This window comes from Dermacentor albipictus, chromosome 4 (genome assembly GCF_038994185.2).
Source record: "Dermacentor albipictus isolate Rhodes 1998 colony chromosome 4, USDA_Dalb.pri_finalv2, whole genome shotgun sequence".
NCBI classification, from domain to species: domain Eukaryota; kingdom Metazoa; phylum Arthropoda; class Arachnida; order Ixodida; family Ixodidae; genus Dermacentor; species Dermacentor albipictus.
This window is the reverse complement of record NC_091824.1, coordinates 173,253,691-173,263,296: the sequence shown is the minus strand read 5'-3', so window position 1 is coordinate 173,263,296 and position 9,606 is coordinate 173,253,691.

The window sequence follows — 9,606 nt, the reverse complement described above, 5'->3', positions numbered from 1 at the left end:
GGGCTGATAGCCCTACAGGGGTGCTTCCAGAGAAAAAATGCATGGAACTAAAACTGTTTATTTGCACTGTTATGCCTTTGGCGCTGCTCTTATCAAGTGCATACCTTCGTGTCTCCTTGCCAACGGCACCCAGAACGACCTCTCCAACGTTACAGGCTAACATAAAAGGCGCGTACACTAACACACGCACAATCACACGAAGCAAGGAAAGGCATGGACTGTTATTTTAAATGCGTGCGTGTTATATTTCATTTTCACATAACTCTACAGCTCCCGGATTCGTCTCATTACGCGTTCGTTTACCGTAAATGCTGTAGAAGAAACGGGGATATATTTCGTATTTTTCTGAGCACTTGTACTCCGACCTAATACGGCATTATTATTGTGAAGAGGGAATTATGGGACACTAGCCCATACCGACTTAGCACAGAGCGCGTTGAACAAGTCGCACACATGCGGACTGACTGAGAAACTTGAGCGCTTTCTAAAGCGTTTATGTTCTCAACTTTCTTTTATTTTATTTTTTAAACTGCAACTCAATATTTATCGCATTTCATTGCCACTTCATCACAGTACGGGGGGCTCAGCAGGACGTTTACTTGGCTTGATCCTCGCATTTCTCCCACAGCACAGGTCATCAAGGCACCGTTATCTGTAAGACCCAAAGAGGTACCCTTCCTACCCCAGCCTGCATCCACCTTCACTGAGGTCTTGCAGACTGCATACACTGCGCCGACCGCTCGAGCACTTATCATATCCTGTAAATACGCCACCCTCCACCTCCTGCACTATATCCCACCTCCATATCTTTAACCCCCCCCCCCCCCCAACTCCGCGCGGCTGAGTATGGCCGCCACACTCCAGGAGCAAGAATACCCTGCAGCATGCATCTCATTGAGTACGCTGATGCGTACATCTCATCCAATTCGCCGGGACCGAGGGCGCCTGCTCATTAATCTGATGAGCAATGAGAAAGTTTTATTCCTCTCTTGCTTGTCATTTGAGATTGAAGTGAGATCTTTCTGAAATCACGATATTTTCTCCACCTGTCATCTTTTCCGAGCAAAGATATTGCTACGGGGATGTTGGGAGTATAGCTAGACTGTGTTTACTATATATATACGGTGCAATATATATAATTGTGGTAATTTCAGCAAGTAAACAGATTTCCGGTTTTACGATTGTGTAGTTTGCGCGCGAGGTCGAGGGCTGTGGTGGTAAAGAATGCTGGCTCTAATGCGACTATGCAACACAGACTTCATGCCAACTTATACCACGCACACCAGACCAGAAAACTGTCCTGTAAAGGAGTGATGAGGGCAATCACTTCGGCTACTAATGCTAGATGTAGTGGACGCGTTGAACTTCTTCGGCCCCCGCAGGGACGTCTGCGTCAGCAGGCGTTTGGTGTGTTGCGACACCACGTACCCGAGCACACTAGGGTTGGACCCTCCCGCTCGTAGCCGTGCGCGGCTTAGCCGTGTCCGGGGAAAAGGGGATCCTGGGGGTTGAGCCAATGCCGGGTGTTTGGACCTTTACGGCCCCGCGGCGGCGGCAACACACATCTTTGGCCTCGGCTTCACGTAGACGGCACCCCCGGACTGACCCACCCGGGGGAAATCGGTAGTTGCCTTTTCCTGTCTCTCTCTCCCTCCAGCCTTCGTCTTTATGTGACTTTTCAACTTTCCTGTCTTCTCCTAGCTTCCGCTTACTTCCAATTTTTCCAGGCAGCAAGGGTTAACCTTGTGTGAATAGCCAACCTAGGTTATCTCATACTTGGTTATAGTGATAACGTACAGCTGGCGCTTACAGGACCTGTTTTTTACAGTCCCTGTAGCGTCCCCTTGTAGGGCTCCACGGTGGGTGGCTGGCGTTATTGCGCAAAATTACATTATTCTATGGCTAGTTCCTACCCTATCCTCCCAGATCGCCCTCAGAAAAGAGGGCGCACCGAAGATGTATTTCAGTTCTTTGGACGTCAAAGACCCAACTTCCCACGATTTCACGTCATTCACTCGGAAAAGTCAGATATACAAGTACGCGCAATCTCCCCATTTCTAGTATCAAAGTCTTTAACTGAGGCTCTTGGTCCAGGTTACAAGCCAACAAGGATGGCAAGTGGAGATCTCCTCTTGGAGATCCAGGATCTGAAAGAATTTGAAAAGTTATCCAGTCTCGTGTCATTTGGGGACGTTCAAGTGACAGTGACTCCGCAACGAACTATGAACACTTCACGCGGCGTTGTCTCAGACGATGATTTGCTTCACCTGACAGACGCAGAGCTCTTGGAGGGCTTTAGTTAGCAGAATGTTGTCAATGTGAAAAGAATAAAGATGAGGCGGGATGGTAAAGAGATTGCAACCAAACACCTAATACTCACCTTCAATTCAGGTGTCCTACCCGAGTCAATCGAGGCCGGGTACATAAAGCTCCGTGTTAGGCCGTACGTGCCAAATTCACTGCGATGTTTCAAATACCAGCGCTTCAGCCACAGTTCGCAGAGCTCCCGGGGCCACCAAACATGTGCGAAATGCAGTGCCCACGAACACCCCACTGAAGCTTGTGCGAACGCTCTCCACTGTGTAAACTGTGATGGGGAGCACGCCGCGTACTCCCGGTCGTGCCCTTCCTGGAAAAAAGAAAAGGAAATTCTTGCAATCAAAGTCAAGAAAAACATAATTTTCAAGGAGGCATGCAGGCGGGTATCATACCTGCCCAAGAAAACCTTTGCCGATGTGGCGCGTCAGGGGGCAGCGTCACAACGGCCTCCGGCGGCTGTCCGACCCACAAGCAGTGAGTCGGTAGTTACGCCATCTGCCCCCGCGGCGGTTGCAGTTAGAGCTGCTCCGTCAACCGAGGAGAGGGGACCATCGACCCCGAAGGTGGGCACAGCCGAGGCTGCCTCAACCTCCCAGGTCCCTTCCAGCGCTGGCAACGGCCGGCGCGGCCAAATCCCCCAGGGAGCCCCATCAACCTCCTGGCTGGTGGGCGCAGGGGTCTTGCCCTCGAAGGCGGGACTCTCCCTGGTAACTTCTCGCTCGCAAGAGCACGTGTGCGGCGCCTCACAAGAGGCAATGGACACTACACCTATCCTCAAGGGGCGCCAAGCGCCTAAGGAGTGGCGAGGCTCCCTCGAACGCTCCAGAAAGGGCAAAACCCCAATTACAGGGCCTCGAAAGAGCTCTGTAATCTAATCCCTGAAATCTCTGTAATTAATACTTCTGTTTCCGTACACACAACACCTATTTACTTCAAATATGGATACACATATAATACAATGGAACGTCAGAGGTCTTCTTAGAAACCTTGATGATGTGCAGGAACTCATCCACAAACACAATCCAAAAGTGCTGTGTCAACAGGAAACACACTTAAAATCGAAACACACAAATTTCCTCCTACAGTATGTTACGTTTCGCAGAGATCGCGATGATGCTCTCGCATCATCGGGCGGTGTTGTCATTGTTATTCAGAAAGGCATAGCGTGTCAACGTTTGCAGCTACAAACGTCCCTTGAAGCAGTGGCGGTTCGTGCTGTTCTCCTAAACAAACTTATCACTGTGTGCTCGCTCTACATACCCACACATTACAAATTAACTAAACATGAATTTTCCTTCAGAGATGAATTGCCAGAACCTTATATTGTTCTTGGCGATTTCAGTGCGCACAGCTCCCTGTGGGGCGACTCTCGTATAAATGCGCATGGTCGCCTTGTTGAACAGTTCCTTTTTTCTTCTGGTGCGTGCCTTCTGAATAAGAAAAAACCCACATATTACTGTCTTGCGAACAATACCTTTTCTTCAGTTGATCTGAGCATAGTTTTCCCGTCCATACTGCCAGAACTCGAATGGGAAGCTACGAACAACCCTTACGGAAGCGACCACTTCCCCATACTATTAAGAACACTTAAAGAAAACGAATATCCACCACAGGCTCCTAGGTGGAAGATTGACACAGCAGACTGGGAGAAATTCCGAAACTTAACTAGTATATCATGGGATGACATGTCCTCGTTAGGAATTGATGCTGCTGTGCAGTATTTTACAGCCGTCATAATAGATGCTGCATCTAAATGCATGCGTGAAGTAAGTGGCTCGGCAACCTAACGGCATGTCCCGTGGTGGAACGATGAATGCAGAATCGCACGTAGGAATCAGAACAAAGCGGGGGGGGGGGGGTTGCTAGGCGCTTCGCCCACTGCAGAGAATCTTGTCAACTTTAAAAAAGTAAAGTCCCAAGGTAGGAGAACCCGCCGACAGGCCAGAAGAGAAATTTGGCACAAGTTTTTATCGAGTATTAACTCGTTTAGAGATGAGGCCAAAGCCTGGAACAGGGTTAATAGGATTAGAGGGCGGCAAACATATTCACTCCCTCTAGTAAATACACTGGGTGATACACTGCAAGTTCAGGCTGACTCACTTGGGGAGTGCTTTGAGAGTGTATCAAGTTCAAACCATTATTCGCAATCCTTCCTGAAATATAAACAAATAGAAGAATGCAAGCCACTCATCAGAAAATGTCGACAGAATGAACCGTAGAACTGTCCTTTTAGTGCTGCCAGGTTGAGAGCTGCCTTGAGCGCATGCAAGAGCTCCGCACCAGGATCTGATAGAATCATGTATGAAATGCTCAAAAACTTACACAATGACACGCAAGTTACACTACTCACACTTTTCAACACCATCTGGGATTCAGGGTGCCTTCCAACCGCATGGAAGGAAGCCATTGTGGTCCCTGTTCTAAAACAAGGCAAAGACCCTTCCTCAGTGGCAAGCTACCGCCCGATAGCACTCACAAGTTGCATTTTAAGGTGTTTGAAAAAATGATAAATTGGCGACTCATTCATTTTCTTGAACAGAGCAAAATGCTTGATCCTTATCAGTGCGGCTTCCGAGAAGGGCGCTCCACAACTGACCATCTTGTACGTGTAGAAGCAAAAATCCGGGACGCATTTGTGCACAAACAGTTCTTGTTATCCATATTCCTCGATATGGAGAAGGCGTATGATACAACGTGGCGTTACGCATTCTTAAGAGACTTGTCAGAAATGGGCATCCATGGGAATATGCTAAACCTAATAGAAAGCTATCTGTCCAATCGTACCTTCCGGGTAAAAGACGGCAATGTACTTTCACGTCCATTTACGCAAGAAACGGGTGTTCCCCAAGGAGGTGTGCTCAGCTGCACGCTTCGCGCTTCATTACCACCGGCCATCTTTTATTCTGTCCACGTGGACGACATACAAATAGCTTTCAAATCCTGTAACCTCGCAGTGTGCGAGAGACAGGTTCAGCATGGCCTGAACAAAGTGTCAATGTGGGCAGACTGGAATGGATTTAAGATCAATTCTAACAAAAGCTCTTGTGTTCTTTTTACAATAAAGAGAGGACTTATCCCCGATCCTTGCATAGAACTGCGTGGACAAAAGATACCTGTAAACAAAGAACACGAATTTCTAGGTGTTATACTTGACTACAGACTCACTTTCGTCCCCCACATTAAACATCTTAAAGAAAAATTTCTAAAATCAACTAAAAACAATGAACATAATGAAACTTCTATCCCAGACTACATGGGGTAGTGACAGGAAGTGTTTAATAAATCTCTATAAAAGCCTCATTCGATCACGACTAGACTATGGTGCCGTGATTTATCACACTGCCGCCCCGAGCGCACTAAAGATGCTAGACCCAGTCCACCATCTAGTAATCCGACTGGCCACTGGCGCTTTCAGAACAAGTCCCATACAAAGTTTACATGCAGAATCAAATGAGTGGTCACTTCATCTGCAGAGAACATACATGAGCCAAACATACTTTCTGAAATTCCACTCTAATCGTCAACATCCGTGTTTTAACACCGTTAACGACATGACATCTGCTACACTCTTTCGCAATCGTCCCTCCGTAAGACAGCCTTTCTCGTTGCGTGTGAGGGAGCTTAGTGAAGAAATGAATGTTCCACTCCTCGAGCTTCGCCTAATGCATCCAGCCAATCTGCTACCTCCTTGGGAGTGGCAGCTGATACAATGCGACACATCTTTCGCTCAAGTTACAATGCACGCTCCAGAGACTGAAATCCAAATGTATTTCCGGGAACTCCAGTATAAACACTCCTGCACGGAGTTCTACACAGACGCATCGAAGTCACACGACGGGGTGTCCTATGCAGCCGTCGGTCCATCCTTCTCGGAAACCGATGTGCTGCATCCGGAAACTAGTATCTTTACGGCTGAGGCCAACGCACTGTTGTCGGCTGTAAAGCATATAAAGAAATCAGAACTCCAGAAATCAGTTATGTATACGGACTCCCTTAGTGTTGTGAAGGCCTTGATGTCATTATGTAACCACAATAATCCGATAATTATCGAACTCTACACCGTGCTATGTAAAGCATATATATCTAATCAACATGTGATTATATGCTGGGTGCCTGGACATAGGGTCATCGAGGGTAACGTTCTAGCGGATCAGATGGCCACATCAATTTCACTGCGAGCAGTTAATCGTACTGCTTCGGTTCCTGTCACATACCTGAAGCCTTTCTTAAGAAGGAAACTGCGAAACCACTGGCAACGTATATGGGACGCAGAAGTAAATAACAAACTGCACGTGATAAAGCCACAGTTAGGTTCCTGGCCCTCCGTAACAAAATCACGGCGAACAGATGTCCTATTCTGTCGCCTCGGAATGGGACACACATTTGGCACGCATAACTTTTTACTCATTGAAAATGATCCTCCAACCTGCGGTAGATGCGGGGAGAGGCTGACTGTCCTCCACGTCATCCTGGAGTGTCGGGCAGCCGAATCTGAAAGAAGGAAACATTTTCTCTAGCATACCGGCAGCACATCCCCCTACATCCCGGCTACTCGGCCCAGAACCTTTATTTGACACCAACGCAGTCCTAAGTTTTCTGAAAGATGTTTTCTTGCATGTTGTTAGCCCCACATGTTCGTAGCGGGTCCTCTTTTCAGAGGATGCCACTGCTATAGCTCTTTCGTATAGCACATGCCTCTAGGCCCTTGTGTTTCACGGGCTCTGGTGTGGCAGTAGTGCTCTTAGACAATTTTAGCATATCGCATATTTTATATAATGCATCACTCTTCTACGATGGATTTTAATGTTCATAGTATTCGTCATTAGTCATCGCCATAATCTTATAGCACGTAGATTTTACGCACTTTATCGCGACTATTTTTAGGCCCCTTTACAGCCAAGCCACATCTTCTTCACAGAACTCATCATTCCACCCCGAAATCACTAACACTGTCTTGGCGCTCTTTGGCTATGTCTGGCCCTTGTGCCACTAAACCACATTCATTCATTCATTCATTCATTCATTCATTCATTCATTCATTCATTCATTCATTCATTCATTCATTCATTCATTCATTCATTCATTCATTCATTCATTCATTCATTCATTCATTCAACTTCTTCGGAATGCTGCAAGAATACACTCATACTCACCGATAAGTTGTGCTTTACGAAGATAAGAGGAACACGGTAATTATGGTTCAGTACAAACGTCAGACATTACGCACAGCGCAAGCAACTTGAGAACAACGCTTCATTTAAGTGAAATATTCAAGAAATTAAGATATTGCATATTGCACGCGTTTATTCACACAAAGGTTAAAATAATATACTGCACAGTAAGCTAAACTTTTATAGCAAAGCACATCGCCGTAATTGGGCTTAGAGCAGATAGGTATGAGAGTATCTTTATACACCACACGTAAACAACAGTAAAACCTATTATTACAGATACGCTACAATGTACCTGCGGTTAAGAAAGAAGGTACAGAAATGTTCGTGAAATCATTGTTGTAAATGTTTCTTAGCTCGAATCGAGAACGGCATGTGTGAACGACAGAGTGAAAAATGCAATTTAATATTTCTGAAGGAACTAAGACCTTGGTAGGCTTATGCCTCGCCCAGCATTTGACGTGATGCACGGGAAGCGGCTGCCATAGTTTTTAAAGCTTTCACGGGGAGGCGGGGTGTGGTCCACCCGGGAAGTCGTAAACAGCCACAATGAGCGACGAAGGTGCTACTGAAGTTCCTTCGGTCAAACGGCCTAGATGAACGGTTCTGACACTACCGTGTACTTTTATGTGTATGCATGTGTACGTCTTTTTAAAATATTTCTTTCTACGTTTAGATACCGTTTTAATCTTCTTGCCTCTCCTTCGCGGCGGAAAGAAAATCGCTTGGCGCCATTATTTTTTTATTTACGATCCTGTAAGCCTTGTAGGGCTGTTACGGTAGCGGGGAAAGCAGTACTACAATATGCAGAATAACATATGCAGAACTTTGTTCCCGCAAAAGCTAAGTCGTCACGCGCCAAATAATATTTTTTGTTAGTCCTGTGAGAACAACGACCCTAAACTTTTAGCTAGGAGTGTAGGAAAATGCAAAAATGACTCTCTCACTGTTTTGTTCAGTGTAAGTACGCCCAAATAGGACATTCCTTTTAGGGCTATAGTTAGCGAACGTGGAACTTGGCAACTTGAGTTCAGTACGTTTACATTAAAGCACCTTAAGAATTTAGAAGTTAAGGATTCTTTCCTTGGGGCCTACTCTGATGAAATCACAAGTTTTTTTATTCATGGCAATCATAATATTGGCTTTGCCTTCTCCTTTGACGTAAACAGTTTGTTTTATTCCATCCCACATTGCGAATTGCTTGTTGCCTTCAAGGCACGTATCGATACGAGAGGTAAATCTGAGTTTTCTGTTAGTCTGAGCGCTGATTATTCTGTGACTTTACTGTATGCATGTCAGAATAGCACTTTTATCCTTTTTGACGACCAGCTGTATTTTCAAAAGTCGGCATATGCATCGGTTCGCGCGTAGTACCTCTGTTTTTGTGGCCTATTTCTTTCTGAAATGGACATAACTCTTGACGACTGCTTTCCAAGGCACACGTTTTTAGCTATGTGGACAGTTTTTTTATTTATTGCGAACTGAAACTTCTTTTAAGTGATTATGATGCGATTCCAAAGGCATCAAATCTTTTTCGGCTTCACGACAATGGCCTGTCTTTCACACATTAGCTTCCGGCTTACTTGAACCCTATCCCTCAGCCACCTCCCTCCTTCACCTTTTCAATAAAGGTTATTACCACTACCACTGGTTGACAACTAGCCTGCAGTGTCTAGAGTAAAATATGAAGTTTTTAAACAAACATGTTTGCTAGTGTTGTTCATCGAATGCGAGAAAAGAGCTTTCGCCTTATGACTCCGTCCGCTCTAAGATTGTGAAAAAGAGGCATTGCAGCGATCAGCTCAGAATTCGCACTTAGAGCATCGTGCATTCACCATCTAAAAATTAGTTTTGATAAACAGCTCCAGCGACCTTTAAAGGTTTCCTGGTTTGGGGCTGACGCCAGTGTCGGAAACCTTGCTACAGGAGCTCAGAGAGAGCAAGATACCCGACAACGGCTTAGAATTGAAACGCAATGCTCGAAAAAAAGAGCGCAAAGCGATGAAAAAGAGCCGAGTAAAAGGACCATAAGAACGGCGTGCGCTCAGCAGCCATTCGTAAACGAATGCTACAACAAATGTAGCAGGCTGAAAAGCCTACCTTCTCAAGTTCCACC